Raw genomic sequence first — 18,942 nt, forward strand, 5'->3', positions numbered from 1 at the left:
CTTTACACCTTGAAATTCAGAGAAAATCCATGAGTATTCATTGGAAATCTAAAAGCGATGCATCAGTTTATAAGTTTATGTTGAGTCTCTTTTAGGGGCTCAGCCATGAGCTAGGTTTCAAAAGGGATGTTGAAGTCGAGTGGTTGGTGACTTCTAAGATGTATGAGTCTATTAGTGGAGACAAGACAAATATACGAAACAACAGCAAGGGATTCAGTCTGGAACCAAAACTAGCACTGGGCATGGATCACACTCCACTCTAGAGGGATGTGGTGAAATAACAAATGGTGGAATCAGTTCATTAGGAGCAGCTAATGGGAAACATATGGTCATAAGCTACGTTGTATGGGTAGGGAGCAAAAAGATAAAGGGAACGGAGTAGAAATGGACTATGTAAGTGCAGTTGTGGGGAGTAAAATGGAGAAGGAAGGGCTAAACTGGATGTTCAGAGTTTGGTAGGAATTTCGTATTGAAGGAAAAGGTGAAGGAAAAGGGGGAATGAAGGGGATCCAAGTCCCAGAGAGAGTAATAATCAAGAAACATAGAGTAGTATGTGAGGAACTGTTCAGCTTCCCTCTTATAGAGAGAAAAAGAGCCCTCTGTACTGGTGGAATTTGCCCATTTCATAGTATAAATACTCCCAGATGTGACCAAGTTCAAGACACCGGCATGGCACCACTGATTGTGGGGTTATATCAGCACCTTTATCACATGGCGTTTCATTTTGATACAACAGACAAATCATTCTCAGAAGCACAGATGTTAATAACACAGATTAAGAAGTTATAAGTTTAAGTATCTATTAACTTTATAAGCATACATTTTATGATTTGCATTTTAATAATGGGCATGTTCAACAAATGGATCCCAAACATCCAGAAAAATTCGCATCACCTCTTGGGAACCAGTTCCAGCAACTCGTGTTTGTGTGTACAACCAAGAAATCAGGCCCACAGGAATGGTTTGTGTTGGAGGTTAGAGGGAAATAAAACTCACATCTGGGAGCCAGACTCAGATTACTAGAAAAGGCATCTAACCTATCAGAAGTCAATACAGCAGCACAAAGAAGATGCTAAAGATATTTATGCAGGACAGTAGTGGTGACCATGATTTTTTTTTTTCCCCTTTATTTTATTTTATTTTTTTTAAAGTTGTAGATTTACAATTTTTTGTGCTTTGGTTTCAATTATACAATGATCAGATACCCATCCCTCCACCAGTGCCCATTTTCCACCACCATGGATAATATCCCTCCCACCCCCATCCCCCCATCCCCCCGTCTCTGTGGCAGGGCAATCCCCTGTGTTCTCTCTCTCCTTTTGGGTGTTGTGGGGTGACCATGATTTTTGAGGCCTCCGTGGCAGAACGTTTCCTGCAGAGAAATGTGGAGACAGTCATGTGGGCGTGTTCTACTCAAAGTGTCTGAGGTAAAGGAAGCTGGAGACTGAAGCAGCAAGGGAAAATAGATGGAGTGACTGCTCCGAGAGAGATTTTGTGTGTTTGCAGGGAGGGATTGTTTTTCTTAGAGGAGAGGGACTGTACACAGCTGTGCTGAGGGTTTTCTCCTGGCAGGGATTGGGAAGGGACCATATGTGGTGCCAACACAGAAGCCAAGGCAAGTACCTTGCCCACCGTACTATTTCTCTGACCCCAAAGACATTTTGAAATCACTGCGTGGCTCCTGGATTTGGGAAAGAGGGGAAAGTTCAGTCGAAGATGCAAGTAAAGGAATGTTCTAGTGGCTGTGAGGGGTGTTTAAGCTGAGAGAGATAGCTGAGCTGAGCTAGTGTCTGAAAAGAAGTAAGATAGTTCTTGAATTCATCATAGGGGTTGTGCAGCAGGTACAGGGTACACTTATTTCCTTTTACTTCTGCTGAACAAACAGAAAATAAGTATAGGAAAAGAGAATGGGATACTTAAATTTTGTTCTGTTACCTCTAGAATAATAAAAATATAGACTGCATATATGTATTCATATTATGAAAATAATTTTAAATGAAGAATAGTATAAATAATGTTTATGAGGGGCTGGAGCAATAGTATAGCAGGTAGGGTGTTTGCCTTGCAAGCAGCCGACCTGGGTTCGATTCCTCTGTCCCTCTTGGAGAGCCCAGAAAACTACTGAGAATATCCAGCCCTCATGGCAGAGCCTGGCAAGCTACCCGTCGTATATTCAATTTGCCCTAAAACAGTAAAAACAAGTCTCACAATGGAGACATTACTGGTGCCCACTTGAGCAAATCGATGAACAATAGGAAGACAGTGCTACAGTGCTACAGTGCTATCATAGGGGTTTCATAGGAGTTGTAATAACCAGAGAGACACAGCCTTGGAGATTCTGTGGAATATACTTGACCGTGCTCATTTAGAAATCTGTCAAATGATAAACAGAGAGCTGAAAAAAAGGTAGTCATATGCATAACACCCTTTCATTAACAGTATTGCAAACCAAAGTGCTTAAAAGGAAAAGAAGAGGGGAAGAGAGGGGGAGAGGGAGAGAGAGGGAGGGAGAGAGGGAGAGAGAGAGAAAGAGAGAGAGAGAGAGAGAGAGAGAAAGTGTCTGCTGAAGAGGCGGGCTGCACGGGCTGGATGGAGGGCAATGGGGACATTGGTCTTAGGAAAAATGCACTGGTGAAGGGACAGGTGTTGGACATTGTATAACGGAGACTTGATCATGAACAACTTTGTGATGGTATATGTCATGGTGATTTCATTAAAATTTTTTTTAAAAACAAAATCTGTCAAGGTAAATCTGAAGATATTGGGATGGATGAGCTTCTTGGGAGGAACAAACACAGGGAAGACTTGAGCATTGGTGCGTGTTGATTTGGAAAGGCAGGAGTAGGAAGGAGGAGCACAGAAGATTCCAGATAAGTCACTAGCCAAGTCTAGGAATCAGATTTTTTTTTAAAAAGTTACAGATACTAAAGGGGGCAGTTTCCAAAAGGGAACAGCAGATCAGAAGCATTAGGGACACTAAGTGAGCCAAGCAAACTAGGTTCTTTCTTCACAGAACAAGTTGCAGTCATGGAATTTAATCCCATTCCATGTAGCACCTCCCGTTGTTCATCGATTTGATGGGTCAGGCACCAGTAACATCTCCATTGTGAGACTTGTTGTTACTGTTTTTGACATATCAAATATGCTACAGGGAGCTTGCCAAGCTCTGCCATGGGGGTGGGATACTCTAGGTAGCCTGCTGGACTCTCCGAGAGGGGCAGAGGAATTGAACCCAGTTCGGCTGCATGCAAGGCAAAGGCCCTACCCAATGTGCTTCACTCCATGGAGAGATAAATTCCTCCATCTGAGGCAGAAGCCTTTCTCTTGGCCTGGGTCATCAAGCAGTTACCTCATTTTTGATACCTCACTTTGCTCTTGTAGACACAGCCTCTTTGTTTCAAAGATGGAAGCTTCCTTTCTGTCCTCATAAACATGTGTGAGGACACGTCTCCAGGCTAGACAAGTTCAGAGGTCATGGTTGACTTCTCATTTGACAGCAATGAGGAAAGAGCTGAGATGATGGGAGTTTAGCTACTCAGGTGAGTAAGCACATGGGTACTCTAAGTTATTTTTCTCTCCCTGGGCTACAAAATTGCCATATGCTAAAAGATCAGATGACTACAGCCATATTAGTGGCTTCTGTGGAGGAGATTCTCCATGAAACCTAAAAACTCAAGTCTGGTGCCTTTAGAAGAAATTGGTTTTAAATGTCCAAAAATAATAAGGTTTAAATGCAGCCATCTCCTTAAAAGAATGTGCTGTATATGCTCATTGTTTGTTTGCTATGAATGCCAGAGATATCCGCATATCCCTTTGGGGACTGGTGTATAAATAATAGTATTTCCATTGCTCTTGTTTGAGTTGATGGGCAATTGAGAGAGAAAACAGATCTCAATCCAAGTAGAAAGAAAGATAATATCCCATATATTGTGTCTAATTTACCATGCTTAACAGCAATACCAAACAACAAAGCTTATTTACAGGTTTAATTTGAAAATTTAGTTATTTCAGCAATATGTTTTTGCTTCATAAGCTGCTGAAAATAATAGCAAGAATATTCGTGCTCACTTTATATCTTAAAATATGGCTCATTGTTTCCCCACTTTATCTCATCTTATTTATTCTCATTTTCATTTTTAACTCTGTGAAAAGGAAATCCATTCTTCTATGGGTTTCTTTTTTTTTCATTTTTGTATTTGGATGATAGACTCTTAGCTATTTATGATCTGTGTTAAAACTTCTCAGATCTAACAGCACCAGGCTTTAATTACAGAAAGATTATTTTATGATTCCATCTCCTTAGTTATGTGAATTGTGCTACTCTCAGAACAATAGGAGAAATGAATAAACATGACAAAAGTGCTTGTCAATTGGGCTTGGGGGAAGCAGGCACCCCGAACTTTGCTGGTGGCACCATAGCTGAAGCAAAAAGGCATTTTGCAATATGTGACAAGTCGTAAAATTATCCTACTCTCTGACCTAGTGGAGACTCTTGGGGGAAAATATCCCAAGGAATAATTCCAAGGAAACAAACACATTTATACAAATATGTTTTAGGCACTGTCATATATTAAAATGAATAATTGGAAACAGCCCAAGTACCCAACTGTGAGGAAGTGGTGTAGGCAGACTGTGCTCTCTATCAATACAATGAAACACTGAATGGCCACCGGAACAACAATTAAATGATTTCAAAATCTGGGAGATAGCATGCAAAAGCACTTTAAAGTGAAAGGAATAGAAAATAGATTGAAGCAGAAAGAAAAATGTCAAATTGCAATTCTGTAGAAGAATACATGGCACAAATAACTGGTGATAGGGCATACTAGTATGATCCCTTAGCTTATATTTCATCTTACCTTTTAGATTAATATATTTGATCTTTCATGAATCTCTATAGCCATTCACTAAATTCTGCACTCAACCAGGAGATGGTTGCCTTTGACACTTCTGGAAAACCTTCCTCAGCCCCATCTCCCTACTCTCACCCATTTTGCATATGTGAAATGCCAGTTTTCATTCTTAACCTGCCTGATCTTATCTTTGCTACATTATCTAATTCCTTACCAATAAGAGTTTCAATATTCATATTCAGAATCCTTACTTTCCCCCTAGGATCAAGATAGCCCAAGGGAAACTCCACCTGGATCCTTACTTTTGGCTTTCCTTCGTATTTTTTATCCAAACCAGATGTTCTTATCTTACCTTCTTTTTAGAGGTCAAGGATGCTTCTCATCCGTTCATTGATACATTTGCCAATACCGATTGGTATTTAAGGGGGCAGGCACAGTCTTGGACTATGAAAATGCAATAGGAAAAAAAGTTGGCAGAGTTCCCAAAATTCCCAACTTCAAGTGGATGACAACCCACAAAACAAACAAGCAAACAAAATCCAGAACTATTTTTAATGTCAACTAATAATAAATTTGATGATGAAGGGTTATGTTTTGTAAAGTCATTATGTTCTTTTCTCCTCTACTCCCACATCAAACTGGTGATTAATATCTAGCTTGTAGCTGCATTAAACCTCCCTTGAATGGAAACCTTCCCCTCTCTGAAAACTTACATTGTCTTAATCACCAATGATTTCCACAACCTCTGATCTCACAACCCTGTTACATATTCTTCCCAGTGCATCTGCATATTTTCTCTAGAAATTCCCAAAACAACCGTCTCCTCATCCCCCTACCCCTCCCACCTTTTGTTAAATACCCCACAGGGAATTTTAATAACTGTAGAATACATTCCTTCCCATGCTATTGAAGAAAAAATCTTTTGCTAGTTATTTGCAAATAATGTTGTAAAATCCCTAGTGGATACACATGTATGTGCCTACACACTCACAACATACACAACAAACACCTACACATTTAGTGCATTTGCAAGTTTGTTTCTCTACCCCAAAGAATTACAGGAAATGTAATTATCCTTCCAACTGCTTTGGAACTTACACGATTTTTTCACATTGTCCTGAAGTCTTTTAGTCTGCCTGAAACACAGCCCTACCTTCCCATTTCAACTTTTTCCCCACTTCTGAACCTTTGCCCACTTTTTCCCCTCTTTCAGTGATGAGTTTGCATCATCTTATTTACCTAGTGGGATCCTACTGTGTAGCATAGATGCCACCTCTTTGGGAGGATCCCCTTACTTGAACCCTAAACACCGTCCTTTATCCAGAGAAACTGCTTTCTTCTTAGAGTTTCTACTGCCTTACATTTACTGCACATTTTCCTTGAGCACATACCCTATTCATATCAAATCATCTGAATGGTTCACACTAGTCCAGCTGCAGGGAAAAGTATGCTGAAAACCAAGTCCCTGGTCCTGATGAGATTGGTAATCTAGTGTGAAGAAATGAGATACAAACTCCCATGCAGTTCTCTACTATTGATGCATACTATGAGATAAGGCATTGGGTAGAAAAGTGATGGAAAATGTTACAGGTTTGGTTCATGAGCCTTTCTCCCTTCTCCAGCAGGACAAACCCAGCATATTCCCTCAATTATTATACTTGGTATCTTGTCCACGTTTATGTCCCCGACTAGTCAATAAGGATAGGAATCGTATCTTATCTCTTTGTCCCAGACTGCCAAGTAACACCAGTGTTTATTGGTTAAATTAATGGATTTTAACAAGCCATTCAGTGGAGCATAGAATCCAATCAATGAGGTATGTTTTAGACTCCAAGAAAAAAAATTTTTGATCATTTAGTGGAAAATTCTGGTGACACAAGAATGTACCTCCTTTTCAAGCTATTCAGATCAAGCTACCTGAGTGGTTTGCACATTTTCTCTCTCACCACCTCTGACCATGGTACCCCACCCAGCACTTTGACAGAGGGAGAGAAAACACATTAGACTCCTTAATTTTGTAAGCCCAAGGATTAGTTCTGGGTTGAGAACTGTTCAGTCCCAGGAATAGCAATGTCAGCATTCATTCTAAAATTAATCTCTATCTCCAGCTGTACTATTTATTCATGAACTTTCCCATTTAGCCTCCTAGCAGAGGGAAGTTGGCTGGATAAACTCTCCAGCTACAGGAGATAGGAAGCTAGCAATCCGTTTTAGAAAAATCCACAGAGAAAGACTGAAAGAAGAGGCTTATGAGATTGCAAATGTGTTCTTTATACTCTTAGAAGGTTAAAGGAGATAGAGGGTAAGGGGGAGAAATTTCCATCTTCTATCTTGGAAGCAAAATCATGACATTAGAGGACCATGAGTACAATCACATCTCACATTCTTTGGTGTTCTTTAACCAATACTACTTTGGGTTTGGTTGAGAAAATAGCACAAGTTAATTTCCCCTATCTGAGGCTGGAAGAATAGCACAGCGGGTAGGGCATTTGCTTTGCACGTGGCCAACCCGGGTTCGATTCCCAGCATCCCATATGGTCCCCTGAGCACCATCAGGGGTAATTCCTGAGTGAAAAGCCAGGAGTAGCCCCTGTGCATTGTCAGGTATGACCCCCCCAAAAAAGCAAAAAACAAAAAAAGAATTTCCACTATCACAAATGCAAAAAACAAAAGATGAAATATCACTCCAGATCCCATGTTGATGTTTAAAGTCTTTTTCATTTTAGGCACTGTGGTTTACAAAACTGTTAATGGTACATTTTCATACATAAAACTTCTCAGTACCAAACTCTCTACCAAAGTGTCCATTTTGCTTCACCATTGTTCTCTCTCAATACACACTTCCCTTATGAAAAGCTTCCTCCTGAAGACCATTTCTCAGTTATTATTGCCTCTGGACATTTGTCATTCCCTACTATGTTTTTTTATCACACATATGAGAGAGATTTGCTCGAGCGGGCCCAGTAGCCCAGTAACGTCTCCATTGGAGACTTTGTTGTTACTGTGTCTGGCATAAATGCTGGAGCGATAGCACAGCGGGTAGGGCGTTCGCCTTACAAGTGGCCAACATGGGCGACCCGAGTTCGATTCCTCCGCCCCTCTCGGAGAGCCCGGCAAGCTACCGAGAGTATTCGATATGCCAGACACAGTAACAACAAAGTCTCCAATGGAGACGTTACTGGGCCCGCTCGAGCAAATCGACGATCAACGGGAGGGCCTTTACCTTTACCTTTTATGAGAGAAATTATTCTGTGTCTGTCCATCTCCTGACTATGTTCACTCTACATGATACTCCCCAGATTCGTCCATGCAACAGCAAATTGCTTGATTTTATCTTTTCTTAAAGATGAGTAACATTCCATTGTGTATATGTACCATCATTTCTTTATTCAGTTATCTGTTCTTGAATTCTAGGGTTGTTTCCAATTTTTTGGCTGTTTTGAATAGTGCTTCAATGAACATAGTGTGTAAATATCTTTTCTGAAAAGAGTTTTTGGGCCATTGGGGTAGATGCCAAGAAATGGAATTGCTTGGTCATATTAGAACTCAATTCCTAGTTCCATATTGTTTTTTAAAAAGACTGAAGAGATACACTACAAAGAAGTCAATTAAATGAACAGATCATAAATAATACCCAGCTAAGTTATTATTCAGATTTGAAGGAATTATTTCAGAGTTTCATGGACAAGCAACAACTTAGGGAATTTATAGCTCTGAAATCAGTTTTTAAAGAAGTCTTAGGGGAGTGTCTTTAAAAAACAAAACAAACTTTCCAACATGTGGCACTGAGTATGGCATTTTCTCATGGTGATTATAGTTGCTTTCTATTAGGGTAAGAAAGGTATGTTTACTCCTAGCTTGCTAAGGGATTTTATACAAGTATTTTGGGTATCAACACTTTATCAGATGAATGGTAGGTAAATATGCCCTTGCAGTCTGTGGGATTTCTTTTTATTCTGGTCATTATTTCTTTTGAGGTGAAGAATCTTCTTAGTTTGATCATCTTTGTTCACTGTCACTGTCCTCATCGATTTGCTCGAGCGGGCCCAGTAATACCTCCATTGTGAGACTTGTTGTTACTGTGTTTGGCATATTGAATACAGCACAGGTAGCTTGCCAGGCTTTGCCATGCAGGCGAGATACTCTCAGTAGCTTGCCGGGCTCTTTGAGAGGCGCGGAGGAATCCAACTCAGATCGGCCATGTTGGCTGCATGCAAGGCAAATGCCCTATCCGCTGTGCTATCGCTCCAGCCCATCTTTGTTCATCTTTGCTTTTATTTTCTTGGCCACTAGTTCTGAATCATAGGAGATGCCTCTAGATTCAACATCATGCAGTCCACTACTTATGGTTTCCTCAATATAATTTATGAATTCAGGTCTGACATCAAAGTCTGTCATCCATTTTTATTTGAATTTTGTACATGGTGTTAGTAGTAAGGGATCTGATTTCACTTTTTCACATGTTACCAACCAGTTTTCCAAGCATTATTTGTTCTTGCTCCACTTCCTACATTTTGCTTCTTCATCAAAAAACTGAATAGAGATCTCTGGAGTATAAGTTTTATTGATCTGAGAATCTGTCCTTATTCCAGTGCTATACTGTTACAATTACTAAAGCTTTATAGTATAGTTTGAAGTTGGGAAAAGAGAAGTCTCCTTCTTCTTTTTCCTAGGATTTCTTTGGCTATTCAGAGGGGAGGGGGATTATTACTTCATAAAAATGTCAACTGTGTTTGAGATCTGTCTTCTAAAAGAACATCATAGATATTTTTTACAAGAGACTGCATTGAATATGTATAATGCTTTAAGCAAGATTGTCATTTTGACAGTATTTATTCTTCCAATCCATGAACATTTACGTTTCCTTGTGTCTTCTTTACTCTTTTAGTAGTGATTTACAGTTTTCTTTGTATAGGTCTCTTATCTCTTTTGTTGAACTGTCTTCAGGTCCTTGATTTTCTGGTGCCCAATTGTGGTTTTTTTTTTTTTAAAGTTTTCTCTCTTCTATTTCAGTATTTGCATGTACAAAAACCCTGGGATATGAAGTTACTATGTTCTAAAACCATCAACACTTTGGAGTCTTTAGGGTTTTGTTAGCATCATGTTTTCTAAAAATAGTGAGAATAGTGAGAGTTTGACTTCTTCTTTTCAATCTGAATATCATTGATATTTTGTTCCTGCCTAATTGCTATTTTCAGAACTTCCAATACTATATTGAATAGTAGTCATTATCAGTCTGATTTTGTACTGATCTTAGAGGGATGGCTTTCAGTTTCTCAACATTGAGTATTATGTTTGTTCTTGCTCCACTTTCTACGTTTTGCTTCTTCATCAAACACTGAGTATCAATCTCTGTATTTTAAGTTTTATTGCATTGATCTGAGAATCTGTCCTTACTCCAGTACCATACTGTTTCAATTAGTAAAGCTTTATAGTATAGTTTGAAGTTGGGTAAAGAGAAGTCTCCCTCTTTCAATACTATATTGAATGGTATAGGATTTTTTTGTTATTTGGAAGGGAGGGGGATAATATTTACACACTATGTTCATTGACACACTATTCAAAATAACCAAAAAATTGGAAACAACCCTCTGCATGTTGATTTTCTAGGTTGTCACTTTATCAGTAGAAGGAAGAGTAAAAATCATATGATCATATTTAAAAAGGCAGAAAAAAGCATTTGACAAGATCTCATATTCATAAATGGTTGAAAAATTCAGTAAAATGGGGAGTTTTTCTCAATATAGTTAAAGCCATTTACCACAAGCCCACACCAAACATTACACTCAATGTTGAGAAACTGAAAGCCATTCCTCTAAGATCAGGTACAAGATCAGAGTGATCATCACTACTATTCAATATAGTACTGGAAGTCATTTATATAGCAATTAGGCAAGAAATAAATATTAATTATATGCAGATTGAAAAAAAAGAAGTCAAACTCTCACTATTCTCAATATTTTCAGATGGCATGATACTAAGAAAGCCCTAAAGACTTCAAAAAGTCAGTGATTTAAAAAAAAATAATACCTTCATATCCCTAGCATGCTTTCTATTGATGTGCACCTGTGTCTGTACATATACATTTTATTATTTCTGCTGCTGAAATAATTTAAAGCAATTTATTGAATCACTTCAAATCTAAGAAGATTACATGAACTTAAAATAGGATAAACTTTTAGCATACTGTGTTTGCTTGAAATTACATCAACTGACTGTACTAGACCTTTCTGAGATTTTTTTCTCAAACATAATTAAATGCTTCTACATAGGTTCTGAATGTTCCAAAGAAAATAATGGTGCTAATAAAACTTAGATAATATTTCTGAGAATTTGGATGATTATGTTCCACATTGCAGGTAGATTTTTGCACAAGAAATGAAAAAAATTCTCTTCTGTGTGGTCAACAGCTGTAAAGTGTTAAGGTCTTTTGTTCCTCAGCCTTGAAGACCTACCCTCACATGGGCAGGTAGAATTCAAAAGCTTTCCAGGTATCCCTATGCATGAGGGAATTTGATTGGATGATTGAGCAGTTAGAAAATTCTCTACAAAGAAAATGATCAATCTACTTATTTCATATGGGTTTTGGGGGATAATGAGATATTAAAAGTGGGGGAACAGTTAGTAGACAATATAAATAATAGGATAATTCACAATTCTGCCACACTGACTACCCTAATGCTGATCCACTGAGAACCAAGGCTATGTACAAATGGTAGGAAGCAGAATATAAAGTCAGCATTAAGAAAGAGGACCTGACTCAGATCAGCCTGAGTTCCAGCAAGAGCACTGCTATTTAACATCACTATGTCCTTGGGCAATGTCACTGATATAAGATTACAAGGTGTTGATTATTATTAGTTCCTTTTCAGAAGTCAGAAGCCAATCTAAACAATGTCTTAAGAAAATACCCTTTCTATTTTTCCAAGCACTGTGGAATAAAAAGGGGCCAAAGGAAGGGGATTAGGATGAAAGAAGCAATGGCCAACTGGAGGTAGACCTAGGAAATGTTCACCATCATGATAGAATAGGTCTTGGATAGAACAGTCTGAGAGATTGGACTGTGGGACCCACTTAGATTCTTCTCAATCAGGTCAACTCTTTGCCCTATATGAGTTTACTGAAAAGCCTAGTAATAACAGGCTTTGTGCAATGTCTTGGAATTTTTTCTTTTTCTTCATTAGTGGTTTAAAAACCCACTGTCCTAAATTCTGGGCATAGCATTTGCTCTAGTGGAAAAGAGGAATATGGCCTTAAAATGTGACCTTTTGACTCCCTTCTGTGTATGCCAGAAGTATTAAACCAAAAAGTCTCCATCACTCTCCACTCTCCCCTCCACCTTCCAATAATTTCTAATTTTCTATAGATTAAGCAGACATGTTAGTAAGGGTTTTCACCACATATAAACTCTGTAGGCCTATGTAATGACTTGAAAACAAGCAAATTTGACACATAACAGCTAGGAACAATTAAGTGCATCCCCCCCTTTCTCGCTCTCTCTCACTCTCTCTCTCTCTCTCTCTCACTCTCTCTCGGGAAAAGAATGTATCTTCATTCCAACAATCAGTTTGGGACAAAGAACTTCAAGCCCAGACCTACTGAGAGTCCATAGGGACAGTTCACCACTATGTTCACCCTGGGGTCTCCAGAAGTTCTGAGAGGGTAAGAAAAGTACAGATGTGCCTCTCTTTGTAGGGTATGGTTGGAAATTCTCCAGAAGAATTCCTGGAACCATGAGCACAAAAACTTGGATGGAGCAACAGGCTTCAAGGAGAGGAGGAGAGGACCAAGCTAAGAGGTTACCAGTATTTTCTCTTGTGAATTTCCTTTCTGTTTGGTCATATACACAGTTCTAGAACTTGAGAACATAAATGCAAAGATCGAACTGAATGGTGCTCCTGGTCAGCCCTCACTCTTCCGAACCTTCCATCAGCTTCTGCTCCACAAATCCTCTGGAACTTTGGGACTCAACGAATATAGATTCCACTTTACCGATATAGTCTTTGAGTGGTTCTTACTTTTTTTGCAGATAATTCTGTTTCTTCCCCATCTAGAGTGAGCACAATAGAGTCCCAGTAAATTCCTATGGACAAAAATAATCAATGAGTCCGTATTGATGGATTCAACCAGTTATTTGTGGAGCACGTGATACATATCAGTCACTAGTCTGACTGCTGGATTTATAGCACTTACCTGGTTGTAACTCTAATGGAACTGAAAGCCTAGTGGAATGGACAGGAGCCACGTTACAATACGACCATGACTATAAAGGTATATACCTCTCTGGAAAGAAAGATGGCGGCCGCACGGGAGCCTTGTGGAAAGCAGGTTTGAGCCGGGCTCGGGAGAGCGGCGGGGACCTCATGGGAAGGGGGGCTTTGTGGGCCGTCCCCCACGCCCCACCGAGGTCGCCAGCTGCCCCCCACGAGCGGCTCTCCGGCACGGCCACGGCCCCGGAGGCACAAGGACTTAGCACAGAGAACCAGCCTCTTGGAGCAGAAAAGCAAAGGGACTTGTGTTGAACCGCGCCACCAAGCCGGCCCGGAGGGGGAAGGGCGTTGACCGGCCCGCCCGCTCCTCTCTGGAAAGAAAGATGGCGGCCCCACGGGAGCCTTGTGGAAAGCAGGTTTGAGCCGGGCTCGGGAGAGCGGCGGGGACCTCATGGGAAGGGGGGCTTTGTGGGCTGTCCCCCACGCCCCACCGAGGTCGCCAGCTGCCCCCCACGAGCGGCTCTCCGGCACGGCCACGACTCCAGGGCACAGAAACCAATCTCTTAACTAGCTAACTTTTAATAGAAATTCTTCCAGGGCCAATAAGTAAAATAGCAGAAATTCAAAACCGCGCGGCCGCAATAGCGGCCGCGCGACATCATTCTATTCTTAAACCAAGTTGTAGAAAGCAAATCATTTCACAACGCTGTTTCAGCATGTGTGATTGTGGGGGGTGGGTCGTAAACTAAACAATAATTGTGCTTCTTCTATCGAAATAATCTATCTAGTCAAAGTAGATAGAGTATTAACTAGAACTCATCTGCCTCACAAGAATTGGGAGGGGTGGGAGGTGGGGGTCTATTGGGGTTCGGGGTTAAAAATGAGTATTGGTAAAGGGAAATGTGTTCGGTATCTACATGACTGAGACCTAAACCCGAAAGCTCTGTAACTTTTCCCACAGTGATTCAATAAATAAATAAATTATAAAAAAAAAAAAAGGTATATACCATGGCACTGTGTCCTGAAGAAGTTATATTAGGAGTTGAAAAGGGATAATTTTCAATGAGATTGGGAAAACCATCATAAAGGTCCTATTAAAGAAAACATTTCAGTGATAAGGACCAACTAGCCAGAGGAGGAATTAAGGGACAAAGGGGTCTGGCAAGGTGGAGAAGGGGAAGTGGGAGGAGGCTGGGAGATAAATGAGCCAGGTCTCGACAACTTAGATTTTAAACCAGGCACAGGAGAAAGCACATCTAAAGTAGACATGCCGAGCCATTATAAGGGCTCCCTAAATGGAGCAGGTGCAGTCTCCCCTCCTACTGCAGATAGAATCCTGGTGACCAAGAACTTTCACAAGCAAGGCCCAGGTGTGCGGGTTCAGGACTAAATCCCCAGGCAACATGATGACAGAAGATTGAGCTGTCCCTCCTTGGGTCACCGCCTGCCCAGAAGACTGTCAAGCCCACAATTTGCCTCCGGATGCCATCTTAGCACACCAACATCCCTGGCCTAGAGACTCCCAATTGAATCCCAAAATGGATTAGTGCCATACAGAGATGTCTCTGGAACCCAGCCATTTAAAACCTAGAAATTTACATTTACAGTTGTGGCTGCATGAGCTCTCATGATAATCGAAATGTGCTATGGAAAATATATTATCTAGAGTCTTCCCCTGGCAGGTAGGCTTGAATGGTGGTGGGAAAAATCGAGAAAAATTAATGCCCCAAATTAGAGAGAGACTTTTGCAAACCACAACACCTAAAGGGAGAGAGAGAACAAAGGGGAATGCCCTGCCACAGAGGCAGGGTGGGATGGGGGGGGGGAGGGATACTGGGATCCATGGTGGTAGGAAATGGGCACTGGTGGAGAAATGGGTGTTTGATCATTGTATAATTGAAACCTAAGCACAAAATTTGTAAGTCTACAACTTCATGGTGTCTCACTAATAAAAATGTAAAAATAATTAGAGAATGTAAAAATAATTGGGGAAACTGTCTGCCATAGAGGAAGGATGAGTTCTGCAATGTGTATGTGTGTGTGTTGGGGGGGGGGGCTGATACTTGGGACATTGATGGTGGAAAATGTGCACTGGTGGAAGGATGGGTGTTCCATCATTGTATGGCTGAATCTCAAACATGAAAGCTTCTAATTCTATCTCACGGTGATACCATAGCACTGCACTGTAGCACTGTCCTCCTGTTATTTATCGATTTTTTCGAGCGGGCCCAGTAGCATCTCCATTGTGAGACATATTGTTACTGTGTTTGGCATATCGAATATGTCATGGGTAGCTTGCCAGGCTTTCACGGTGATACAATAAAATAAAATAGTAATATGGAGTTCATGCCCAATTTAAAGAGCTTAATCAATGGCTGAAAAAATAGAAGTACTCCTACATTATTTTAAAATAAATAAAGTAGACATGAAGAACTGGGAGGAGATTAGTGGGTACCCCAAGAGAGCACTGTGGATGCTGGGCCTGGGGTGTGATGTGGGGAGATGGAGAAAAGTGGACAGACTACAGACATACTTAGAAGGAACCACTCACACATTGTAGTGGTGACCTGGATATGCAAGTGATAGTGACTCTATTGCCAAGGGAAGAATGTAGAGTAGAAGCAGGTTTTATGTGGTGGTCAGGAGTCTGCTTGGGAAGTTCTGAGGTTGAGGGACATTTGAGATATTAAAGCAGACCTGGGGAAGAGGCCACCAGAAGTGAGCTTTGTGGGCTCATAGAGGAGAGGTCGAGGCTGCTTTCTCTGTTTTCCATAAGCATTCCACGAAACAAACAGGACAAACAAATGACAACCTAGAACCCAGCAGAAGCAGCAGAACCTGTCATTTATCCAGTTTCTATGAGTTCCAATCCCAGGACAGCTTAATAGTCACTCTCTCAACATTTTGAAACCATTAAAAGCTCAATCACAAACACTCTAGTTAGCTTTCAAAAGAGCCCCCAAAGAGTTAAATATCTAGTATCAAGATTATTTTCTTTATCCTCAAGCTTCCTCCCATATTGCAGACCATATACTCCTGTCCCCAGTATAATAAAATCTGGATTAAGCTGTTGTAGAGCCTAATGGAGCCAAGTCACCATGCCAAGTTTCAGTTAATACATTTTAAATGAAAACACACCAGTGAGATTTAGAACAAGGGTCAGGAATCATAAAATAAATACCAAAAAATAATTCTCCATTGTGAAATGATGGGCTTCGTGCCCCTGGGAGTGTAAAATCTCTTCTGAATTAAACCATCTCTTTACTTGGAATCAGTTAGCAAACCTTTGGCAGCCTCTGCTCTTACCTTAATAGAGGGAAAGGGAAGAAAACTCTGAAAGGGAAGCCAGAATTTTGTTTCTCTCTATTTTGAAGTCTAGCTCCAGGCATTGTCAAAACATTATTACTGGGATCCAAGAGAAGATGTTGACAGTGTTATGTCCAAAAACTGCAGAGTGTTAGTGCCTAAGAAAGAAGAACCTCAGTTGTGGAAACTTCTAGAACCTTCTAGAAGGTTCTGACAGAATTCCATTAAGTGGAGCCTTTTGTTGTCTGAGGACTTCAAGTGGAGGCATCATTAAGTTTCTCTTCCATTCTTTATCCTGTTAGGAATCCTGTCGTAGATCTTGAGTTTCTTCTCAAAGAAGGCTATCTTTTTGCTTGCTTTTTTTTTTTTTTTAAATTTGAGGGCCATACTAGGTATTACTCAAGGTTTACTCCTGACTCTGTTCTCAGGTGTCATTCCTAGAAGGGCAGTAGGGTATAGGGTGCCAGGAATCAAAATCAGTTTGGATGCATGCATGATAAACACCCTACCTACTCGACTATGCCCCCTGCTTCTGGAAGGTAGTCCTCATTCCACCACTTGTCTGTGGTGATGGAAAAGGCTCAGTCTTGCTTTCAACTGGAGATGTGTATAGATGGGGGAGGGGATGGAAAGTGAGCAGAGAAGGCGTGCCCTTTCTGTGCCCAAAGTCCTTTACAATCTCCACAGCGAATTCTGGACAATGCCAGCAACTCCCTTCCAACATATTAAAACACAAAGGCCAAGCTGCTGGGCCTTTTCTTCAGGTGCTACAGTCTCTGTGCTCTGGCGGCTCAGTCAAAAAGTACAGGTCCCTTCAGTCAAGCAGAGGCAAAAGTTGGACACTCAACAGTGGGTAGGGCATTTTCCTTGCACACGGCTGACCCAGGTTCGATTCCCAGCATCCCATATGGTCCCCTGAGCACTGCCAGGAGTAATTCCTGAGTGCAGAGCCAGGAGTAACCCCTGTGCATCACCAGGTGTGACCTTAAAAGCAAAAAAAAAAAAAATGCTGGACACTCAAGTTTAAACTACAAAATCTGTTCTGTCTAGATGTGCTCGAGCCCTCCTGGAAATACCTTGAATTCTGCGTTTTTCTCATAGCGAGCCACCCCAGCATGGTGATTCTTCCTGGACAGATCTTTGCCTCACCCCATGGATGTACTCATAGGGAGGTGATGGAAATGTTCCCCCTCCTCATTTTTCTGTATACCCTAAATCCTGTGAGCACCCTTGACGGGGAATGTCACGACATAGGGCATCAGGAACACATAATTGAATCTTTTTTTTCTTTAATCAGTCACACCCAAGCTATAGATAGTCAACCAGAAGTTGTTCCCCGTCTCTTTACTCCCGACATCATAAGACATGCCTCCCGCAAGGGTCATCCAAGTCTGTGTGTGGGGGGGGGAGCTCAGAACTTTCTCTCTGGTGGGCCTCTAAGGAGCCTTCCATGCTTCTCTCCCTGGCCACCTCTCTCTAGAGTTGACCAGCCATTCCATGACACCTCTCACAGGACCCAGTGACAGTCCGAACATAATTTCCCTGCTCATTCTTCTCACACAATGGCCAGGGATGTCTGTTTCTTTATTCTGGAGCCTAGACAAGCTGTCACCAAGAAATGTTCTGTGGGCCTCTTCGTGTTTCTTGAAATGAGGTGCAGAGTTTAACCCTGTGAGCAGAGGAGGCTGAAATAAATGGCTGCTGGCTGGAAAGACAGGTAGAGAAAACGATTTAGAACAGATCCTCTGCAGATGCCGGGCCAAGGTGTGAGTGAATGTGTCCACGCCACTGAAGCTCAATACAATCCCGTTTCCAGACTCTTCTGTGTCAAAGCAGCTATGTCTGCTTTTTATAATGGGGCATTTGTCTTTGAAGAGGGTGATGTCAAACAGAATACATGGTATTTATGGTGTTATTAATAGACGGTCTCAAAACCTCAGGTGAGGCCAGATGGTCTAGCAGAGCAAAGAGAGCAGATATTTCTGACTTGCCCAGTCTCATGTTCGTGAGACTCCAAGTGAACTGGCTGAGGGCTTAGGCAGTAAGCCTTTCCCCTGCATGGCAGATTCCCAGCCTCAGCACTGGGCAAATGGACCACAGCAGAGTTCATGCCAAAGCATGAGTATTGTTTATCCTAATTAATCTACCCTGGAGGGGGCCAGGAAAGGACTGACATAGCTTGTGAGACATTGAGAAAGCCAAGCAGCTCGTAGCCACCATGTCTGGCTCAGAGTAAATAAACAACAAATAACATCTTGGCTCAAAATATAAATCTAAACATCCAGGGGAGTTCTTTTCCAAGGTTGGACCAGTATTTTTCATATACATATACATTTTTTCTCAAGCACATTGCTGCTACTGGTCAGATCTATTCTTCCAAGAGTAGAAAATTATGAGAAAAGCGTTCTTTTTTTTTTTCTAATGTTTTAGAACTGACTAGAAACAGGAGGTATAAAGAATCTAGACCAAAGTTCGTAAGAGGAACTTTTTAAAAAAAGATTATTCTAACCAGCACAATTTACCATTTTCCACGACTGTCAATGAAAGGGTTGACAACATCCTAATGCCATCCT

This window comes from Sorex fumeus, unplaced genomic scaffold (assembly GCF_029834395.1).
Source record: "Sorex fumeus unplaced genomic scaffold, SorFum_2.1 ptg000265l, whole genome shotgun sequence".
Taxonomy (NCBI): domain Eukaryota; kingdom Metazoa; phylum Chordata; class Mammalia; order Eulipotyphla; family Soricidae; genus Sorex; species Sorex fumeus.